This window comes from Thermobia domestica, chromosome 1, assembly GCF_964235325.1.
Source record: "Thermobia domestica chromosome 1, izTheDome1.hap1.1, whole genome shotgun sequence".
Taxonomy (NCBI): domain Eukaryota; kingdom Metazoa; phylum Arthropoda; class Insecta; order Zygentoma; family Lepismatidae; genus Thermobia; species Thermobia domestica.
Window position 1 is genome coordinate 254,040,226 of NC_137454.1, and position 25,151 is coordinate 254,065,376.

Below are 25,151 nucleotides of genomic sequence, written 5' to 3' on the forward strand. Positions count from 1 at the left end.
GAGTAAGGGAGACGGTAATGATGAGAAATTATTAAAATGGTGGAATGAAGAAAGTAGAAGGAAACAGAAAAACACTGAGAAAATCCAAGTACACAGTATTTGTCCACCAAAAAAGCTCATATGGCACAAGATGACACATGTGTGGCTTGAAAACGAGCAATATCTACAGAAAACGCGAACAACCAGTTCAGCAAACGGCATACTGTAGCTATAGGTTACAGGGGCAGATCGACTCACACAGATTGCATGAACTACTGGGAACACATTCACTCCAGCAGCATTTTTACTGAAGCCAAGAAATCCATCTCCTTCTTTTTTATATTCTATATATAAAAAAATCAAGTAGTGTCGGTACTTGTGCAAGACTCTTGCGCAAGAGTCTTGGTCTTGGTCTTGGTCTTGCAGGTATGGTCTTGGTCTTGGTCTTGGTCTTGCACCCCTTGGTCTTGGTCTTGGTCTTGCATCGGGATTCCTGGTCTTGGTCTTGGTCTTGGTCTTGGTCTTGCATGCGAGACTCTTGCAAAAACTGCAGGACCAAGACTCTTGCGCTCATCACTAGTGTTGGTTGCCTGGTAGTTTCGGATTTTAATGTTAAGACGTGGAGAACCACATCCAGAATCGAATCCGGCTGCCTTATGTTCAAGATGCTTGCTAAGTAAATGACAAGAAAGATCAATTTGGTCATACTATTAGAAGGACAGAAGTTAAGCAGAAGGAAAGTAATGAAAAAAAACGAGAGAAAACGAAAAATAAAGACCTAAGGAATGGAGGAAGGCGATCGCGATAATATCAGAAAGAAGAATCTGGATGCGAAAAACGTTAAAAACAGGGATATGATCCCACATGAAAAAACAGGAAAGAGCTGACAGAAGAATTTGTTGTATATTTTACTGGATTGTAGCAAAGGATGAACTACTACACTTTTATCCATTTCAAGATTTTCCTTGTTAAAAACAACAACAGTAATAATAATGATCAAGCACTAGAGGAAGTGCCTGTTCTTAGCAAAGTTAGAATAAATTTTAATGAAGAAAAAACAGAAATTTTTAATGTTATTGGAATTGCATCGCCTTTTCCCCTTTGAAGTGGAATTTTCAAAACAGCTCAAATAAGGGTTGAGTAATTTCTGTTAAGAATTCAAACACCAAATTTCACATCTGCACTCTAAGTGAATCGTTAAATTGGGTAGGGCATTTTCTAAATTAGTTAGGAAGAAATATGTGTTATATAAATTGTACTCTTTCCCTTTGTAGGTGCGGAATTTTCAAGAACAATATAACATGTATTCAATTATTTTTGATGGGATGTAAATGCCGAATTTCATCTTCTAAACTTCAGACGGTCATGGGATACAATATTTTTGGTCAATAAATACACAGAAAATTGAACACTTTTACACCTTAGGATACGTATTTCCAAACATCTATCCTTATATTTTGCTTGAGTGACAAAATAAATTGTTTGTGGAAATTTTACGTTTATACCTACAGAAGTATGGCCTAGGTGGTGATGAGTCAATCAGTTCTACTCTTTTATAAGTATAATTGAATCAGTCATTTGAGAAACACCTCATGTCCATTTTTGGCCAAAATTGAGTTAGACATATTAAATTGTTGGTGAGGGCTAGACACATTCAATACGCATAGAACAACTCACCTCCACTTAGTAACCATGGTGATGGCGCATTAGAAAATATCCATTCCTTTGAGAAACACCTCATCTCCTGGAAATGTGTTGTTTCTCAAATGACAAATGCTCCAGGGAACGCTAAGCCAGGTCATATTATAAAGGCTATTGACGACCACATAGCCTCTTTTCCCCAGAAAGAAGACCATTACACCAGCAGGTCTTACAAATACTTGAACGCTAACCTTAATGTAAGAATTATGTGGTAACTTTACAAAGAAAAACATCCAGACTTGAGTGTTGATTGCAAGATTTATTTGAAAATATTTCATGAGCATTTTGACCTAACTTTTGGGAGGCCTCAGATTGATTCTTTTTGTAAATGTGAGGAACTGTCTGTCAAAATAAAAAGTCCATCTTTAAATTATGTAGCTAAAAGAGTTTATGTTGCAGAACTCTTTGTGCATAAAAAGAGATCACAAAAGTTTTTCAAAGCCATTGAAAATATTAGACAAAAGTGTTCAACGAATGAAAAAGTAGGTAGGATCTGCATGGACTTTATGCAAAACCTTCAACTTCCTCAAATACCAGTTCAAGAAATATTTTACTTACGGCAGTTGGCAGTGAATGTTTTTAATATTCATGATGTTGCAACCAATAAAGCCAAGTTTTATGTATATCATGAGGGCTTAGCTAAGAAGGGGCCAAAAGAAATTTGGTCATTTTTAGTTGATTATATCAATGAAGTTATTGATGCTGGTGTTAGGCATCTTCATGTTTTTTCCGATGGTACACCTGGACAAAACAAAAACACCGTGGTTGTGTGGATTTTTCTTGCCCCAATGGAAACTGGCCGATTCGACAGTATTCATCACTATGTTCCTATTCGAGGTCATTCGTACCTTCCATGTGACCGCGACTTTAGTGTAACCAAACGAAAAATTAAAACAACTGACAGGATTTACACATAAAACAATATGCTGAACTTAGCTACACTCTGCTGCTATTCAGGACAAGTTCCTCGTGGAAATAGTAGAAAGTGAAAAAGTGAAGGATTTTAAATCATGGTTTGGTCAATTTTATATAAAAAAAGTAACATCTACGGAGACTCAAGCAAGGAACTTCCCAAAGGAAAACAAAATTAAATTCAACATTTCAACATTTATGGAGTTTCATTACTCTAATAAACACGTAGGCCAAGTTAAAGTAAAAACTTTATTGGTGGACAAACTTTTGACTTCAAAAAATCGGGAACTGGTTTACCAGAGCTTCCAAAAATCAGTGCCTACCTGCAAAAATGTGTACCTATCAACATCAACATAATCAATGATCTCAAGAAAGTCGAAGCCTATATACCTGCAGACATTGTTGGTGAATTTTATTCAAAAATTTATGACTGGCCAACTATCGATATGGATGACGTTGAACTGTTTTAAGAAACAATGTTTGGAAAATATGCATACATTATTTGAGAAAGAAAATATTGATTTTTATTAATAATTTGAATTGTTTTACCTTTTATTTCATACCTGATAACATATCGTTTAGTCAGTCATTTGAGAAACAACACATCTCCAACAACGTTTATAATTTTTTTAAATATCAAAATAAAAATAATAAAATTTTATTTTCGTAGAATTAGCTTACCAAACCCCTGTAGAAACATATAAAACATTTCAAAAAATATATGATGTTAAATTATGGAAAAACTTTTTATTTTTATTTATTTATTTATTTATTTATTTATTTATTTATTTAGATTCCCGAAAGTTTACTTTTTTGGATATGAGGTGTTTCTCAAATGACCGATTCAATTAGAAAAACATTATTTTCATATCGTTATGGTTGGTTTTCGCGAACACCGAAATGCATTTACCTATACACGTGAAATATAGTTCCTTGAATTAGACCATTCTATAGCAATGACAGCACAGCTTTAATTTTCGGCAAGGAACAGGAAGACAGAGGAGCAGAGACATTTTCTGGGAGGTAGCTACTTTTTATATACCGAATAGCATACTTTTGTGTTGCTTGACCTATATTACAAGTTTGGGGGAGCAGGCATAGCCACCGTCGGGAAGGGGTACTCGCCCCTTACCCCCGTCATCGTTCTACAGATACGGAAAAGTACACCATGTAGCAATGTAAAGGTGCTACTACCCTAGAAGGAAATTCTAGAGAAGAAAGTCGTCATAAAATTTATCTTGTGTATTCTTATGTAAACTGATAACGTGTGACTCTCCCTTCAGAGATACGTACCTTTTCACTTTCAACATTTTCTTCCGGCAGCACTAGGGTGCGATTGCCAATAGTTCTCTTGTTCTGCTTACTATAAATTGCCATACATACGTATATTCAAGTCAAGACAAATCTTCCCAAAAGTTTCGACAATTATTTCTGCAACATAATTGCATGTTATACACAGAAATATCACCAATAATTAATTCAGGGCAACCAGGAGCAATTTCTTTCGAGATGAAGCAAATATTCCTGGGTAAATTTTGGCAACATTTTCCTAGCTGAAAAATTCTTATTTCGCTATTCAATGTACATTAACAATATGAATACAGTGGTCTTAACCTACTGCTCAATACAATAACAAGCATTTATCACGTAAACCAGCTGTGATCTTAATTTAGTTGAGGATCAATATACACCAAAATCGCTTATGCATTTCGTTTGTTACACAAGTATTGGAACCAGGAATGAATTCAGGAACTTCTGTCGGATTGGGGGTATAGTCCAGGTTCCAGCCATAAGACCCGTAGGAACGGCATGTCTGACGACTGTTCTCTTCTAATTTGAAGTTTATGCTTAAAAACTAATTATAAAATCGTGGGTAGACATTTTGAAAACCTCAGTTTGGTTGCAGTATTGTCATCTCTTATCTCGCATTTCCCCCCGTTGTCGGATATTACAGAATGAAATTTCCTAGCTATATTCATGAATACTCTCTTCTAATCTGAAATTCGCGCTTCAAAACCAATAAAATAACCATGGGTAATCATTTTGAGAAAGCAGTTAGTTTCTTTGCAATGTTACCATCTCTCATATCACGTTTTTTATTCATCAGATGCTGCCTGGAAAATGTTCCTTGTTTTGTACCTTACTATACTCTTCTGATCTAAAGTTTATGCTTCAAAACTAATGAGGTAAATGTGATCAAACATTTGCGGAGCAGATGGTTTGTTTGCAGGGTTGCAATCTTTCATCTTGCATTTTCTCCTTGTCGGATGCTGTACCAAAATTTTTCATTATTTTGTGCATTGCTGCCGTTAAGTAGCGTAATTTCTTTCTGAAGCTATTATTCTGTTGAGAAACGCCTTTCTAACATGCCCTTAGTAGGTTGGACGGTTGAAAAGTATATGCTGTACTAGGATAAAATTATTATAAAGATGAAACTAATTGTTTATGCTCATTTAAATCTTTCGTTGATTGTGTGTGTCCACAATACAATTTGAATTCTACAGTAGGAAAATTTGGTCACATTTTACACGTTATTGAAAACTGGAAAATAGATATAACAATTTTGACATTTAAGGAGCTGTGGATGAATTCCTTCCTTTAAAGATATTTCTTCTTTTCCCTCATTCTAATGACATTCTTCGATAAAAACTGGTTTATAGGGATTTGTATGAGACGACGTCTCGTCTCACAAACGAGACGACACATGGTTTCTAGAATTGGTGTCGAGGTACAATACGCCTCGTAAAATGTATCTTCTAGCGATCAATTACTCGAAAAAGCAATCTAACTTTTAAAATTACTTCCAAAAAAGTATTCACTGAAAATAGCTCTCTCTTGGAACAAATAGCAGCATTTATTACTTTAAAAGGATAAAGAATGCCTAAACTTAGCTTTATTAATTAGTACATAAAAATAGTGACGTGCGGAAGCATTACATGAAATATATGCATAATACTAGACGTTTAAATACTATTATTATTATTATTATTATTATTATTATTATTATTATTATTATTATTATTATTATTATTATTATTATTATTATTATTATTATTATTATTTAAAATATAATCTATGTGGAGTTGGGTGTCTGAGCAAACTTTTGATAAAATCCTATGTTCGCCAACGGTATTCGTAAATGAGCTTGAAATTTATATTCCGTGCTGAGATTGACTACTTGGTTGGTTTGGACCTACTCTCAGCATCGATGCTGTGTCAGATGTGTACTTATAGCTTAATGTGGAATCCGAACCACATGAGCACTCACTGGAAATCGAACGTGGATCATATATTAGTCATATAGCTCCAAGGCTGCTCTGCGCCGATATCAAGTATATATGTATCTTATATATGTACCAATATACCACGAGTAGGCCTATTGATTATCTGCGGTATTGGAAAAACTGGCGACAACTTCTTGACATAATTACCGTACTCGCATCGAACTTATTTGCATAAAACAATTTGACATTTGCGTGTTTGAAGCAAGTTATGACTTATGCATAAGAACCTTAGGTACTTATCAGTCACATTCCCGTGTTTTTCTGAAATTAATTCAGAAGTGGAAAAATAACATTATTTCTTTGTGTAATTTTCTGGCGAATACAAACTACTACTTGGTAAACTAACCAATGTTTTTGAGATGGTCTGTGCTATTTTCTAATTAAATAATTACTTAGAGGAATTTTAGGATTAATATTTTCTATCGCACAGCAACGTAAAATGAAAGCAACATAGGCTACCACCATAATATAGGTGAGAGTTGTTAAAAAATATTTTTTGTTAAAGAAAATTTACATGGTTTGGTATGTGTGTATCAGACTTCTACAAATTTAAAATATACTTCTTTAATTATTCATACACAACTGTCCTTGCTATTTAATTTGAACATAATTACTGCGAGTATTAATTCTAGTGCACACAGATCTTTTTTTCTTTTTTTAAGTAATTGAAGATGTTTTTAATCATTTTAACGTGCTGACATTGTTTAAAATATTTTCAGTAATTATTTTGCTTTCATTTTCTATCATAAACATTCTTCATTTGCTGTAAGCAGGGCTATAGTCGAGAGTACACGCCGTATACCCTCTGCTTAACCTTAGCCATTAGAGTGCACCCTCTGCTTCAAAGTGTGTAGTTTCGTTTATATTTATGTATTTATTTAATCGGATCATGACTCCAATGATAAAGTGACTATATCACCTTTTTTCTCTTATATTCTTAACAGGTGTTTAAATATATGTCATGAAAAAATCCAGTGCGATTTTTTTCTGTTTCTTCTCGGAGTTGGTTTCGTCTCCATACCTACACCTACTTATGTTATTAATGCTGTGATTTATGTAAGGAATGTCATGAAGAAAATAGCATGAAATGCTTTTAGACTATAAAACAGTAACGTATTCTTTATATTGAATTAATTAATACACACGATTTACATTGTTCATTATAAAATGCCTTCATGTGTCTTATGATAATGATAGATGATCACAAATCAGCGTATACCCTCTGAAAATTTTAGGACTACAGCACTGGCTGTAAGCATTACATAAGGTTAATAAACACATATCATGCGAAATTCATTTGGGAGACCGGGTCCACTTTTCCCCTCTCCCGTGGTTACATCCCAGTAGAACACTTATTTTGAGAACTATAAGGTAATCATATGAGTATGGTTTGAAAATTACTGTTCTAAATTAAAATGAAATGAAGTCTTTCAGTTTAAGTCCCACGATTAGGTAAAGGGAGACAATAATTAAAACTAAAGGAGACGATAATTAGGGCAAACGAATGATGATGGAAGAATTGGTGGAATGAGAATGTGAAAGGAAATGGGAGTACCCCGAGAAAACTAATGGACACGATGTTGTCCACCACAAATATACTTGGCCGGGATCGAACTAGGGACTCCACGCACCAGAGGTAAATGCTCTGCCACTGAGCCACCCTCATTACTGTTCCAAACAGCAGGAATTCTTGTAGAACATTTAGGTTTTCAACAAAATCTGGACACTAGTCATATCCAGATTTTGTTGAAAATCTTTATATATATAAAGATATATATAAAGATTTTAAAAATATTTCGTTGGCAATTGTTTGATTTATTTTGATAGTCACTGAAATACCCGAATCTTAATTCAATCAAAAATTTGAGGTCAGTTTGTAAGAATACACTGTAAACTGTCAATAAAATTATAAAATCCACGCTACAATGCATACAAATGGCGGAACTGAAAGTCAATTATTAATTCCGTTTGTTCAGGTAATTTGCATAAGGGTGTACACTTAGTCTTGGTCAAACTGTAACTGAAATTGATCCATAAGAACACAAACAAATTACCTGCTAGTGTTTGCACTGGATTGAAACAGTTAATTTTGAATTGGTTTCTTTTATTTTATAAACCAGGCGCTGCTGCTGGTATAGGTTGTGCAACAGCCTTATTTTCTAACTTCAAACAACGTTTTTCAAGTGTTAGAACAGTGTCTGAGTAAGAATAATACTTTGCTCTTCAGTGCTAGACAATGATTCTATAAGGCGTGTCTCAAAAATTCATATTAAAAAATAAAACTTAAAGAATTAGAGAGATTTATGTTTTAGTTGCATGAGCGCTGCAGCTACATCCAGTAACATTGAGCATATGGAAAAGCACATTTAGGGGCTATACCTCCATCGCTCCTTTCTTCTCACATTATCAGCAAATGGTTGCAATCACTTGACAATCAGATCCTACTATACTAGTGGTACCATAGCCTACTTCCATAGTAGTTACCAATTTCTCCACTTAACAGCCCTGGACTCAACTTTTTTTTTTTTTTTTTTAATCTTTTATTGGTAAATGACGGAGGAGTATGAAGAAAGTGTGCGCAAAACCAAGCTAATATAAAGGATGTGCAATAGTTTCTGCACAGATGGGTATAATATTTTTATTAATTGAAATATGATGATGAAATTTTAGGTGGACATACTTTGATACTTTGGCTTTAAAATGATAATAATTGTTATCTCCTCTTATTCACAGTTAAACCACAATGGACACTGAAGTAGGCTTCAGGACCCGACAACGGTTGGTAATGGAATTTCTGTTCACACCCGGTGACAATTCAGCTACACCAATTCATAGGAAGTTGCTTTCGATTTGGGATCACACATTGGACTGCACCAGTATTCAGTGTTGGTTGCAGTGGTTTAAAAAACCTAGCCTTTCCAGATCAGAGAAATTGTGGCCTCCTTTTTCTGGAATCAGTGCGGTGTCATTTTCGTAGACTTCTTGGCACATAGCTCCATAGTTAACAAGGAGCGTCATTGTTTGCCACTGGACAAGATACAACTGCTCTCCAGATCAGGAGACCTGAGCTGCAAACTAAGGTAGTTAATCCATCAATGACAATGCCAAGCACCACACAACCAGATGACACAGCAGAAAATCATGAAAATGGGAAATCATCCCTCAGCCTCCCTATAATTCGGAATTGGCTCCTCCAGATTTCTTCCTGTTTGGTCATCTGAAGGCTCACCTACAAGGAAAAACATTTGACACTGAGAAGGCCCTCATTTCTTGTGGAAAACAATGGTGTACAAGTCAGTCACCTGAATTTTACCAAAGTACATTCAAGGCATGTCACATTGAGTGACATGGTCTTGTAGCCAAAAGATCAAAGTGTGTTCAGCTAAAGTTTCATCATATTGCAAATAATAATAATACTATTACAACTATCTGTGCAAAACTTATTGAACGGCCTTTGTATAAGAGTAGTAGTGATGCACACAACTAAATTCGAGTTTCATAAGAGCAGAGGAGGTGTTGTTTACACTTTTCTGTTTTTACTCTTCTGAGTATATTTTCACACATCGTTGTCTTATTTCATTGTAAGTGTCTGGAGAAAGATAGTGCTTTTGATCTTAATTCCGTAAATAAAATGGATTTTGCATAACTATTAAAATATACTTCATGAGTTACAGTATATACTACAATTTATTTAACTGCTGTTAATAAGACCGAAGTAGAAGTTTTTGTTTATAACTATTAAACTACCTTAAGCAATAATCCTTCATCATGTTAGAGAATTACATAACAATAATAACTTAAAAAAATCACAAAATAAACATTTATAAACTTGTTTAAAAAAAGTTGCTTTTGTAGTATAATCTTTTTGAGTAATGAATGGGGAATTTAGGTCTGAATATAATACGAATAATATACGGGAGTGAAACGTAATAACCCACAAATGTGTGTTCATCAAGATTTTACAAACACTTACACTTTTGCGAACATTTTTTGTTTTTTGGTTTAAACCAGTTGATTTAAAAAAAAAAAAAAACAGCTGGTTTAAACCTTGGTTTAAACCAGCCAACCCTGCCTTTCATATTTCAATTTCTTCTTTCATAGGGCACGTGTCGCTACTATCATTTAAAAAAAGAGAAAAAAAGAGATTTTTAACTCAATATGCTCTGAGTGAAGACGTATCTTAAAGCTTGTTGCTTTCAATATATTAAAAAAAAGAAGAGACACGGTCTTCGTCTAATGTTATGCGTTATATATATGCTCTACAGAAGTGTTTTCAATCGTTTTGACTGAGAATACATTTTATTGAACACTCATGACATAACGACGCACTTATTTGATAGTTAATAATCATATAAATTACAACAATCACATAAATTACAACAGTAAGAATAAGCGATTCTATGCACTACTGAGCATTGCTACTGCCGCTGGAGGCGTTTAATGGTACAGTCTGGCTCAAGACTGAATTTAAATAATTACTCATAATAAATGCTTCATGATTTTTAAATTCCTAAAATTTAGCAACACGCCCTATGGGACTGTGCGACACACCTGTTAGGAACCACTGCTATAGAGAAGCTCGGTAGAGATGTAATTCAATAAGGAAAATAGATCCTAGATTTTGTTACTTGAACAGCTTATAGTTTTTCAATTAAAGAAGCGTAATTCAACGCAGCAGAAACTGATTAGTCCGCAGACACTGAACCCTATCAGTAAAATTTGTTCTTACTTCTACACGTTACAACACCCTGCGCTGATCTGATTGGGTAGCGCGCCTGGCTGTGGTGAACGAAACTGTTGGTTTGATTCCCGTATAGAAAGCATTACAGTGGTTCAGATTCTACTTTAAATTGTAGGCTTCGTTCTATATGGACAAAAATAACAATCAATCAAGCTTTGCGATTTGCAAGATCAGAAATCAGTTACAAAGTAAACACGGCTGTATGACACTGGTCTGTGTATCCCGCAAATTACTTAAATCTACATAACTCATCAATTTAAAATAGAAAAATACTAGCATTTATTTCTGTATGATTGATTAATCGTTAGTTGGATTAGACTTTTGTCCCTTTCAGCATCAAGGTTATATGAGACGTGGACTTATAGCATAACGTGGAATTCGAACCGCATGAGCTTTTACCGGGAATCGAACCCAGATTTCCCATGCTGAATATTTCTATACGAGTATTAATGAGTACTTATAATTTATCAATATTAGCGCGCATGTTGCAACAGTGATTTTCATTGTTGAATTCATTGATCTGTGATCTATCTGATTTGAGAGTGATTTCCAGTTTCTAATATTGATAATACTTTAATTAAAAGACTATCCATTATACGAATATACATATATCTATATCCTCCATATACCATCTTCAAGAAAGTCCACAATCAGCTACTACAGCTAAAAAAAATGACATCTCAAGTTTTTTTGTTTTTGTTTGTTTGTTTCACATGTTCAATTTGAAGTAACCCTAACTATAGAGCGAGCATTAGTTTTTACTCACCCTGTATATTAAGAAGCCCTCATATGACCATCAATTAGTATTTTGATTTTTTTTTTAAATATGTGAGAAAAATTAAAAACTTCCTCTTTGTACTATTCGTTAATACTGCCTGAATAACAGAATAACACGTGTGCATAACAGTAAAATTCTGTACACAAAAAGAGCCCAATAACGTCTATATGCACATTTAGCATTCTATTTTGAACATTTTAAACTTAATTATTTCACTGATTTCTCATTAAGAAGAAAACAAAGTTATGTGCAATAAATATTTCCTGAACATTCAAACTCAATAATAATAATTGTAGTAGTAGTAGTAGGAGGAGGAGGAGGAGGGGAAGAAGAAGAAGAAACAAGAGTAGGAATATTCAATGTTTTGAAACCTCTGGACTGTAAGTATAATTTATTAGTAGACATATTTGTCATCAGCGAGAAGGGTTTTTTCCAGATATTTCCGGAGGGAGGGGGATTTGCTTCCGAAGTTACTCAACCGCCTAAGATAAATTAAATTGCTATTATATGTCACTTTCGTGCAGGGTACGTCCTTTAACAAACAGTGCGTCAGTGCAGCCTCCTCATATATTGATTTTACCCCACAGAACAAAATTTTCTCGAAGAAAGCCTAGCAGCGAGGTTTGTAGAACGAGAGCTACAGTTTCAAGTAGGATTTGATCCATTACAATGTGTTCAGATTGCTCCCGTATAGGTAATCGATTCCGGAACCTCGTGTACCAAACGTACACGAGTAGCCAGTAGAGAAGTGATTAGAACTAAAGATCCAGAAGTGAAACAAGACAGGTTGAAATGCTTTATACTCAGTGGTGTTATTCAGCTGGTTCGCTAGAACCGGTTGTTAAAATATTTCAAGTTGCAGAACCGTTTGTTATACCCAGACATAAATACACACACACACACACACACACACACACACACACACACACACACACACACACACACATGATCTAGCCAAGAGTAAAAGAAAGAAGTCAAACAAATTATGTGCATGAACCTGGCAGAATCCATTTTCGGAAATCGAAAATAAAACATGCAGATCGCTTGTTCATCGCTTGTTTACGAATGTTCTCATAAAATTTGTTTGTTCACGATTTATAAACAATTTATATCAAAAACTAATTGGCCGGTGCCAATTTCACGTAGCAGAACCCATTTTCATGAATCGAAAATAAACTATGCAGATACGATTTCTATATCTTTTGTATTTCTATTAGCATAGCAAGTGTGTGTTGCAAAATTTCAGCGGAAGGGAGAGCTTGTAGAATACACATTTTTCACAACCAAAAGCAATTGACCTTTCGGAGAACATTACTTTGCTTTGTACATAGCCGAAGATTAATGGAGGATGAGGGGAACTGTAAAGTTTATTTTAAATGTCTTCCTTCTTAGCTACAGGGTTAAATATACCATCTCTCAGAACAAGGTATAGACGTTTATTCCTTAATCTCAAATGCTCAGATATCAAGAATGAGAACTGAGTGAAGTGGTGAGAGTTATTTATATATATTTGACTATACAGACCATTAACAAGTGTCGGTCCATTGCTGGATTAAGGTCTTTCTACTACTTTTTGACAACCATCTATCTTGGACAATTCTTTTCCAAGATATTCGAAACTTCATAATATCGTCACACCCCCTTGTATTAGTATGTTGTGTAGATCGCTACATGTCACATGAGAACTATTTACCCATCCGCCAGAGGTTATTAAAAAAAATAGAATAGCACCAATGTCTAGACTGAATCAGTAAGACTACAGGAAATTCCCACCTACGGTATAACCTAGGTCTGCGGATAGAAAATTTTCCAAAATAAATAAATACACTTCGTAATTATATGTACCTAAAGTAATCAATTTTATGAAGTACACACTACCACCAACATTTAGTATAAATTAAGGATGGCCTTCTTCGAAAAATCTATTTCTCTATTTTCGATTTTTTTCGAAAAATCTATTTCTCTATTTTCGATTTTTTCGAAAAATCTTTCGTTTTCGCTTTTTGAATTTTTTCGTTTTCTGAAAAAAAATCGATACAGTGTCTCTGTAAAAAATGTGTCTATCCTTACTATGAACTGGGGGACACGATGGCTCAGTGCTAGAGCGCTTATCTCTGGTGCATGTTGTCCAGGGCTTGATGACTAGCCAAGTAAGTTTGTGGTGGACAACATCGCACTAGTGTTTTTTTTTTTTCGGGATACTCCTATTTCCTCTCACGTACTCATTCCATCGATTCTTCCATCATCATTCACTTGTCTTAATCACGCACTAGGTCGAAAAGTGTAAAAAGCTTTTTTCAAGATACCCATCCTGAAAATGAGTTTTTCCTGAGTTGCAGAATGAGTTTTTCCTGAGCTTTTCTCATTCACACCAGGCAAATGCTGGGATGATACCTAACTTATAGGTCCCAGGCCGCTTCCTTTCTTCTCTTGCCACGGATAGTGTGCTCGCCGAGGGACATCATTCCTCATATGCCGGTGCGCCCTGCTCGATGAATGGTTTACGTCCCCTACCAGTAACGGCTTTTGGGTCGAAGATAGTGAAGTGCTACTTGATCGTTTTTCTGAACATTGAATCCACAAAGATAAAGTAACCCATCTCTGTGAGTACTCCATCTCTGTGATTGTATCATATTTAACTATTTAAGTTGGATTTCAGGCCCAAATTTGTTTATAGCGAGGAAAAAAAGGCGTTGCTTTCTGAAGGAAAGAAGAGGGTGCATACAGCTTAGATGATCCAGATGTCAACTATGAGAACTATCTAGAAATCATTCTTCTTCTTAGTGACTACAATCATACTTTGAGCAATCATCTGAAGAAAGTTAGTGAGCAAACCAAAACTTTTCGTAAAAGAGGATGGGAAAGAAAGTGGAAGGGGAAAACAAATAACATTTTTAAGCAAGAGTACAATAGAAAAAATATATCCGTATTATTAAGAAAGAGATACAGGACGTTATTTGCAATGAAATTAGAAAAACTAACCAATTTTCCGTACTAGTGGATACAATAATGAACGTGTCTAGTTCTGACCAGTGTGAACAGTAATTCGATATATTTTGGAAGCAAAAGTGAAGGAAGGAGTAATAGGATTAAAATGTGTAAATTTTACAACTGGCGATAGTCTCTTCTGAACCTAGATCGATACATTGAACGAAACTGAACTACATGTGACAAAGTGCATCGCCAATTCATTTGATGGAGCTTCGAATATGAGTAGTCAATATAACAGCGCCACGACAAGGCTCAGGAGTTAATCTCCAACCATATTTACACGTGGTGATATGTCCATGTTTTCATTCTTGTGATTTGTGATACGGCGCAATTCCTTCCAACATCCATAACCTTCTTTGGATTACTACAGGAAACAGACATTTCTCAAAGAGTCCTACCAGCGCCTTGCACGTCTTGTTGCCATTTGCACGACTAGGTGGAACAATAAGTCTTGCTATTGTAAGTACATTTGGTCGTTTTCATTACTGGGCAGAAGGTAGAGCTGCTACAGAGAGGATATCGGAGCCAGTCTTCGTTGAACTTGTGATTATACTCTTCCTTATTGGTAACTCCAATGAATTCACTCAGAAAGTTCGGAATGATGCTCTTTCATTGTTGAAGAAGTTCGTCTCCTACGAAACAATCTTAGTGGCAATGGTGCTTTTACTAATATTGCAAATTACTAGTTTTCTCTCAGATTACTTTCAAATCAAGACTCTTAATTATGTCCAAGCTTGGAGGTTCATTTCCACTGTATAGGATGGTTTAAATAAAGCAAGGAATAAATACAAATGAAGTTAGTCTGGCATCAAAGACTGTTGTAAGAGTAGTGACAGAAAAGATTAGTGATAGAGTAGAAAAGTGTTCCTCACTTGGAGATCTTTGTATTGAAACAGAGCTCCCAAAAAGAAAAGTACCTAAGGTAAAGAAAATGAGTGGTGAATTGGCATCTCGTGAAATCATAGGGAATACAGAAGAGGAAAGCTTCAGATTGTGTGTTTTCAACGTTGTCCTTGACAAAATCTATCAAAGTATGACCAGCTGGTTTTCGAGACAAAAACCTTTATCTGGATTTGGCGTCTTTTGATCTAAGGCGTTATTCTGATTTAAAAGACGAACTACCCTCAAATGCAATGAGCAAAATTTGTGAATTAATTCCAAGCATAGATAAAGGAAAACTTACCGAAGAACCAAAATCATCTACAGTGGTTTGGTCCAAGATATCGCAAGGAGGTGACCAGAATGAGTATGATAATGAAGAATTAAGTAGTGAGTATGAAGAAGAAACAGAATGGGACGATGCACGAAATCAAATTTTAAAAAACCCTGCAAGTCTTGCCTCACGTGTGAGTTCAAAATTAGGCCTATATATTCCTTATGTTATACAGAGCTCTTTAAAGTGTACAATTTCCTCCTTACGATCCCTCTTACACAAGTAAGTTGTTAACGAGCGTCTTGCAAACTGAAGATTATTAAAGCTAGACTAAGGGCGAATCTCGGTCAAAACAACCTTGAATCATTTCTGTTAATGCAGTGTGAAAGGGATATACTAAGTAAATTGAATAGTGATGCCATAATTAACAAACTCTGTCATGATAGTACAGATAGAAAAGACTCCTGATGTAAGGTAGGAATGTCTTTGTTTCTTGACATGTAAACAGATCAAAGCGATAAAAGTTGAATGCTTTGTATAATTGGCATTGCATCAGTAGTAATTAGGCTGTCTGAGACCAAAGTGAACTACTGTAACTGCATTTTCGAGTTGTCAATAACTGCGTGTAAAACTTAAAGAACCTAGCATATCAGATGCCACAAATGGTACGTTATCACATTTTTACATCACCTTTCTATGTGACTTTTTCTACCACTGTTTCCAAAAATGCCAATCGTGGTTGTTGATAGCTTAAAAATACATTAGTTCACTGATTTCCGACAGCTCAATTGAGGGTCCCAGAATATAAGGGATCAGAGTTTATATGACTTTTCCAATAGGGTTTACTTATGTTCAGAAAAGGACTCTCCGCAGCACAATATGCAAACTAGAAGGTGAACCACATCGCTGTCCACTCGAGGGTATACCGATGAGTGGATCGCGTCCCAGTTTATATATTTCACCTCCCAGTTTATATTGTAATATCCTATGTGATGTCGTAAACAAGCCATTCCACGCTTCAATGTTTACAAACAACACCACATGGTTCGGCAAGAGGATCTTCCACCAGAGGGACCTGCTATCACCTGCAGACGACGTTTAGCCCCTCCTACGGAGCAGAAGACGAAATCGAAGCAGAAGCGCCACCGCCACCCAAGGGACGCTATAAATTGGGCAGAAGAATCCAACTCAGTACCAGTTTTCTGGTGACCCTCCTACTGTCTGCTTCGGGACTTTAGGAGTAACCTATCCCAGGGCCTCTAGTCTCCTACGAGACTACGCCTATCCTTTCTCCTGGCTTTGCCTGCTTCGGGGCTCTGTCTGGGAATCCAAACCTCAGCCACTTTGCCTGCTTCGGGGCTCTGTTGGCCATCTAACCTACCCACTGCTTGCTTCGGAGCTTTGGGAACCTAATTCCACTCCACTTTGCCTGCTTCGGGGCTCTGTTGGAGATCCTGTCTGCGACCTTACGGTCAAAGACTACCTTTCACTTACCCTTTTAAAGTAGAGAACAAATTGTATAGTATTTTGTACAAATACTCTTATAGTGGATTTTTATAATAAAAACTGGTAGTGGGAGTCGATTCCGGACACTCTTTTTATTAACTGCTCTACCTCTTCCTTATATGAGACGAAATTACATAAAGTTTTACAATATACGGTATTTCACTGTGGAGAGTCCATGTCCTGGGCATAAATAAACTTTATTTTAATAGTCAGTTAGACCCCTTGACCTCCAAGGTTCTCACTTTGTTTGCTGTAGATGTTTTATTAAATATAACGGAATAAAACTATATGGTTTTGACACTTACATTTTGAGCGTTTAAATGGTCTGCGAGGATATTTTTTGTATTAGGACTTTATGTACTACTGTTGATGAGCCAGGTAGAATACACATAGCCTATATAATAAAGGTCCCTTTGTTAGATGCAGTGCGCCCTCCTAATGATTTAAGGTCTGCGCCCCCGATTACTTCTCAGTCCGACGCTGCTCATATGTAACGGGCTAAATGACCATGGATCCCGTATGCGGAAAGCCCAGAAGATGTTGAACTGAAACATTTCATTTCATTTCTTTTTCTTACTATGAAATAATCACTGAAATTCGAGATTCTGGAGAAAGGCTGATGAGAACAGAGGCTGGTAGTAGGGCCTCGTTTTGTCATTAAATACAATGAAATAGCTATGTGCTTTTAACTCCTGGAGGCAATGGCGTCTCTGGCATGTAAAATTGGGGGGGACATCAAAGATAGTACCTAGCCCATATCTTTGATTCCATCTGTTACCTGTCTGCTTACCTTCATGGAACCCCTGAGACATATCAAGAACTCTGTTATGATCATTTCACAGCCTCAATATTATATTCCAAATAAATATAATAATTGTTATTTATATGTTATTCTGTCATTAGTAAATAAATTAAATTAAAATAGAATATTGCATGTTTTGTACTTCAAAATACTGGAGGGGACGCGTCCCCTCATCCCTCCTGCCAGACGCCCTGCCTGGAGGAGTGGATGAAAACACACATTGTGTATGTAGGCCAATATACTGTACAATAAATTCATAAAATAAATTTGTGTAACGTACTTTAAAGTTATTATATGTAAAATTAAATAAACACACTGTATTTTTTAATGTACGAGATTTCTTACGTTAGTAGGCAATTTAAGTTTATTATTATTATTATTATTATTATTATTATTATTATTATTATTATTATTATTATTATTATTATTATTATACAGCAAAGTTCAAGTTTCACATAATCATCTTACTATTCCGAAAATCACAATCAAAATTGTATTCTGAATTCTAGGGAAACAAATTAATTTCTCAGGACTTTTTTCGTGTATTTACTGTATATTTATTCTCATAATTATACAGTATATGTGTAGGTGTGATCCATTTCCCTAGAACTTTCAAACGTCGGCGCCAATGCTGAAACGTTTTCTGAAGTGTCGCAACTTTTTAAGGTCACAATATCTATGAACAAATTGTCGACAGGAAATCAATGTCAGACTGTTCCTTTGGGAAAACTTCCCGAGCACAAATCCTCTGGATATGTATACATTACATGATGTAAAAAATCCTCACTTATAGAAACAATTGAAATAGTAGTATCATGATTACACATAAATATTAAGTGGGGGAAAAGACTAACCTGTGTATCTATTGTAGAAGTGGGAGTGTCTGTCACGTCCTCGCTGCACACAACACTTAGCACAGGGAGCGTTCGGGGTGGACAGAGCGAGGTATGCGATTGTCGGTCGCTCGCTGCTGCACAGACTTCATCCGGCCGAACGAAGAGCACTAAACCAAGCCCCCTTTTACGAGATAGCAGCGTTGCTAGGCGACATCACGGGTTTCTTTGGTAAACTTCGCTCTTCCTCAATCTGGCCTGTGATGGATACTTAATCCTTAGCTACAGTGAAGAAAATGGTCTTGTTAGCATATGAGTAGATTATATAGGTATCAAAAAAGATATAATAATAACAATAATTTATCAAATACGAAATGCCATTTCATAAGCATGCTACAATATTGTTGTTATTCTGTATTTTTTCATGAGTATAGTTTACAAACTGCGGAGCAAGTAACGCTATTATTATTATTATTATTATTATTATTATTATTATTATTATTATTATTATTATTATTATTATTATTATTATTATTATTATTATGGTGCCCACAGGGGAAATTTTATTTTCAGTTTAGCGGTCCTTTTCAGCAGTGAGGCTATACAAGACGTGGGCCTACAGCTTAAGGTGAGATCCGAACCACTTGGGCTCCCACCGAGAAATGAACCCGGGTCTTCCTCTCCACAAAGGAAGCGGCATAACATGAATAATTTATATTTTAAGACGGTGCACGTGATTCCAGGTTCGATTCCAGGTGGGGATGTTAAGAAAATGAACACATTACGGTGGTTCGGTTTCTGCCTTAAGCTCTAGGTCCAAATCTCATAGCCTTGAACAAACAAACTATATTTCAAGACAGTGACTCCCATTTTTTTTCAAGTGGGGACCACTTTGATAGGATTTTTTAGATCAATAGCGGTTACTCATTTGATATTTTTAATGCTTTTTATTTTTGAAATTTGAAATGTATGAGTTTTACGTCCCACTGTTATGCCGGCTAGTCTAAAGGGGATCGAACCAGAGACCCCACGCACCAGAGGTGCACGCTTTACTACTGAGCCACTGTGGCCCCCACCGCTTTTTATTTTTTTTAACCACGAAATGTTATTTATTCTCTTTCAGACCTGATTATTTTTAAGGCAATGTTGCAGACCTTGAGGCAAGGGGCACGTATCACAGGATCACTTATGTCACTACTTTTGTCCGGATCATCCGAGTTTGAGACTCAGGGGCTGGCTGGACCCTATGTACAACACGTGCGTCATAATATATAGACTTATACGAAAAATATATTATTTAAAATGAATACAGTATATCTTATTGGAATTTGACTTCATGGTGATGCAAAACTTACTAATTTGATCCGTCTATTTGGATATTCCATTTATAAATCATATTTGCGTTGCAATATTTTATGGTCGCGTGGATAGAGTTAACATTATACAATACAACGGAACGCAACGCAGTGCGACAAAGCGGGTCAGTTGTAAAGTTGAGTAAATGCATGGTGGTAATATAAGTAAAGGTCCGCCGAAGAGACCAAGAATCGGTTTCGTTTTTCCACGCAACTCTTGATGTTAGAAAGTATTCACCAAAAGTTTTATACACGTAAATTAAAAATATTCGATTATTATTCAGTGAACTCGATATTTTCATTAACGTAACTAAAATTATAATGGAATAATATTACTTAATATTGTGGCTCTTAAGATGTGTCCTTTCTACTGAACAAAGAGTTGCAAATTATGCTATTGAACGGGGTTACAAACTGTTCAGGGCTGGCTCTACTCAGACTCGGTCTGATCTGGTGGCCAATGTATTATCAACTCTAGAATTCTTTGGTAGAATAGCGTCCACTACTCGAGCTTGAATACTCGCGTTTGATTCTCAATCTTACATTTTAAAATCATAATACTAAATATTTGAAATATAATTTCTTGTTTGTTCATCTTTCTTTATTGAAATGTAATGTTTCTTTTTTAACACAAACTATAAAAAAAGATTTAACATAACACAGTTTGCACTCAGAGGCATCTTCCACGCCAAGTTTTATAGGTTTGATTGATTTCATTTATTTAAAATGTCACGCGCTTATATTTTGATAATCCTTATAGTTAGACGTACGCAAGATGGGAGAATGAAACGAGAGAGGAGAAAATCATTTAATTACAATTGTTACAATTATATCGGCAGCCTCATACAGTACATATTCTCCATATGTATGATGATGTTATTGTCTCTGGAACTGTTCGGGTCAATATCTATTGGGGTCACGAATCTAACTTCTTCCGAAGCTTCTGATCCGTTCCATCACTGGCCGGTGGCCGTACCCACACCGGTCTATTATTTTTTTTTTTTCGATTTTATCCAAATAAAGCATTGCTAGACCTAGTCAATATTTTGATGAATGTTTGTTGGAGAAAGCAGATGGTTTTGGCCATTCGGCTTTCGCCCAACGTCGTAAGAACAATCAGGGAGCTATTTAAATGAAAAAGAACTAGCAGACTCATTCAGGAAACCAACAACTGACGGTGAAACTAGCAACATGCTGACCATGCATCTCTCTGTTTAAAATTGCCAGTTGGTCGATTTTTTTAATCATTGAGGACTTTGTGTCAGAAAGTTTAGTTAACTCAGTAGCTGATATTTTTATTAATAATAATATTTTCATCCTAGCTGTAGACAATTCAATAAACCAAAAAGCTATAAAAATATTCACACTAAATGCCTTCAAACGGAAATTAGTTTTGTCTTATTTAGCTGGCTTTGAAAAGAACTACTAAAGTAGCTTGTAAGCTTTTAATTTCCATTTAAATTAAATGGCAACTGTTTTTAAAAAGTGTAGCAAAGTAAGTTTTACAAATATGTCTAGATAAATTGAAGAGGTAGTTTTTTCTTTTTTCTTTTTTTTTCTTTTCTTTCTTTTTCTTTCTTTTTTCTGCTGTATTTGGATCGTCATAACTAGGGCAACCAACTTGATGCTTTATACAATTGTATATTATGCTTCATTTTTCCTTACATTATGCTTTATTATGTTTTTTCCTAAATTATGTCTTAATATGCTGTTCCTTGAATTACACTTCATTTTTACCCATTTTAATTACATATTTGTTTTATTTTACAAGTCTTCATTACACAAGCATTAAAAATGTATATGAAACTTCATTTTTCCCACTAAGAATTAGTTCAATACAACATACTATGTTATTTTGTGCAGCTTTCCTTAAGCGAGGTTTCGAAAAAGAATCATGTACCTGCACAATAGACTTTTCATATTTAATGAATTCAGAACAAAGAGCACAAAATAGATTACCACAAAATAGATAGCACAAAATAGATACCACTTTGGAATCGCCAGTTGGTTGGGAATTCTCTTACTCTCAGATTGCATATACTTTCGATTTTGGCATCTTGGAATAAGTACAACCAGTCTTGCCTGCCTTTTAACACAAAATGAGGAAACAAAAAAATCTTTCTGAGCGGCAGGTGTAGAGAGAGGATGAGTTCAAACTTTCCATTGTTACGTAGGCAATTGGCAGTTGATTTTCATTGTTTGCGGCATTGATAACAGCCTTTGTTGATAATTTTCTCTTTGGCCAAAAAATATCAACAATTTTTTTTATTGTACACATACACAAGGTTCTGGAATACAAAGCATTAAGCATTATGTTTTATGCTTTATTTCTGTAAATTATGCTTTATTATGCTTATAAGATTAGCAAATTTGGATATGTAAAGTGCTCAAAATCACAGGTGAACCATAGGTGAAAAATTCCATTATGATTTTAATGCTTTTTATGCTTTATGGTTGCCCTAGTCATAACAATCGTCACCGTGATATAACGCGAATATCGGTGATTTGTCAGAATAACAGCGAATTTTATCTAATATAAAACAAAATTCTGAAATAATATTATTTTGTTAAAAGTCTAGTGTCCCAAGAATTGATGAATGTAAAGGGATGGAGAAAATCCGACTTCAACAGCTAATGGAAGCCTATGTTTCTTCAAAAGACATTGCGAAAAGATCGTTTGAGAACACAAAACACTTGAAACTTTGTGGAAAATCCATGTGCATTTGAAATTGTATCTAAAGAGTTCGATGCTTAGCTATGCTTCTGCCTCGAATGTAGACTCGCGGTGGCAGTGTGGCGACAGTGAGAAGGCAAAATCTCTCCGAATAAAATGTGGAAGCACTAACATTTTATTCTTCGAGAACTGAGTACAGGAAAGAAACTGCATGCGCAGTACGAAGTTAAAGCATATAAAAATGTTTTCATCTCAAGCAATTATATATATAATCTCTTAAGCCTCAAATGGAAAAGTAATGGCAGAAAGTTTCGAAAAGTGTTGCTATTTTCACTGCAAGCTTATCACTTTAGATAGTGTATGTTTACAACGAAGGGAGGTTGCACATGCGCCGATGCACCCCCCTAAATCTGGAACTGTATATACAACGAGCTATATATACACAGCGAGCGTACAAAAGTGGGTATACGGTTATAAGAGTTCTTGTTTTCTTTATTAGTAGTTATGCATTATAGATAGATTATATATAGTATAATGAGTTATAGAAATGAAAAGGATTAGTGAAATAAGTTTATGAGGTCACAATCAGGATGATATAGGAATTACAATTAAGTACAACCTCTAAGGTTCTCAAAGTGTTCAGAATTTCATGTATTTCTGCAGTATAGTCTACACTGAAGCATACTTTGGAAGAAAGATTTTTTTTTATTGTTAAATTTCTTGGCACGATTCTCTACATTTCGTCACTAACTGCAAGTCCATTCTCGTTATCGTTCATAGATGTTGACCGTGTAAAAATCTTAATCGAATTCCCTGTGCCCCTCGAAGCAATAGTTTTGTTCCAAGAAGGAGACATGAACTACGCTTTTTTGTGCCTCCTCAGTTCCACATAAGGAAAATCTTAAAACTGACTCTCCTCTAGATAACGTGTTCGTGACGTCAATGTAAAAGTTAATGAGGATGAGTCGTAGACCTCTTTGCTGGAGTGTCAACCTTAAGCTCCATACGTGGTTTTTCTCTGAGGAAATTGAAGTCGGAAAGCCAAACCTCAATACTTAGAAAAAACATTGACGAATTCCAACTCAGAGATAATCGCAGAGGTGGTAATCTTACAAATCTTTAATATTGACAAAACGCTGTTCCAACTTGAAGAGTACAAGGTGACCGGAGATTGCTTCATAAAAGAGCTTAATATAGGACGTGCAACGTCCTGAAGTACAGTCTAGTGGTACGATGAAGCCAGGAAACACGTAGAAAAATAAGAAGTCGCAAAAAGGAAAAAGAGTTACAAGTAAGGTAGACGAAACATTGTTGTGTTAAAAGAACTCTGCTACTGCACTAATTTTAATAAATTAAAAATTTACATAAATGTTTCCAGGAAGCTTTAGCTTAGACTACATGAGCAGTGCCACTTCATTAAAAGAAAAAGCAAATTCGTAGCTGTTGATGATGAAAATCAAAGAAATCCGTTCGTTGTAATAGAACCAAAAATCACAATATGTGTAGTCTCGTTAACGTGTAATTCAGTTAAAAGTAAATAATAATAATAATAATAATAATAATAATAATAATAATAATAATAATAATAATAATAATAATAATAATAATAATAATAATAATAATAATAATAATAATAATAAACTGAATTTAAGGAGAAAATAAAACAAAAAGTTCGGGCCACTATATATACCATATTATAGAGTTGCTAATGAAATGTTGATTTATGATATATATTTATATCATAAATCAACATTAGATAATATTAGAGCCTTCTTAAGAAATTAAATATTTCAAAATTTTTGTCATCCATTAAATTTCCCTTATTTTTAGGGGTAGGAAGAAAATCAGACAAATCCAGTACAGAACCCTATAAAAACCTGAAGTTTTAATAAGTTGAACAGTATAGCTCCAAACTGAAAGTACTGTCAGCGACAAAAGTTCTTTCCGTTTAATGAAATTAGTTTCGTAAATGACCACAGAATGGAAGGATAATTTGAGTACATTTTTCAGTAAATTAAAAAAAGAATTAAGTAATTAAATTATCTGTACGTTCCAGCCATGCCACCGTTGTGCGTTCCAGCTATACCACCCTTATTCCCAAAATAAATTTTACCAAAAGGAGAGAACTTTTGTCGCTGATTGTACATACATATAATCGAGATGGACGAAAAGACAAACATATATCCATAAATCACCTTTACTGCATGTAAGGACTATGAAAGCTGTAAATCCCGTGAAATCTCGAAAATTTGATTATTTATTTATTTATTTTAGTATTAACGTATTTTCTTCTCTCCTGTTGTCACTCAAAACTAAAGACGGAGAGAAGTAATGAAACGATTTAAAATATAGAAACGTTAGTTATAGTTTCGAAGATATGAATCCTACTAATTTTGCAAGAGCGGAGCTAACTGCAAATGAAAATATGTTACGTATGCCTTT

At 35.1% G+C, this 25,151-nt stretch overlaps 1 protein-coding gene across 1 annotated transcript in view; it reads right to left on the reverse strand.

Moving 5' to 3' along the window:
• LOC145660444 (glutathione S-transferase-like) overlaps positions 1–18,860 on the reverse strand; it is a 152,627-nt gene extending 133,767 nt beyond the window's left edge. The window contains exon 1 of the mRNA XM_081725483.1: positions 18,702–18,860. The gene's annotated coding sequence lies outside the window, so the exon portion shown is untranslated. The remainder of the gene's footprint in view (positions 1–18,701) is intronic.
• Between the last annotated feature and the right edge of the window lie 6,291 nt (positions 18,861–25,151).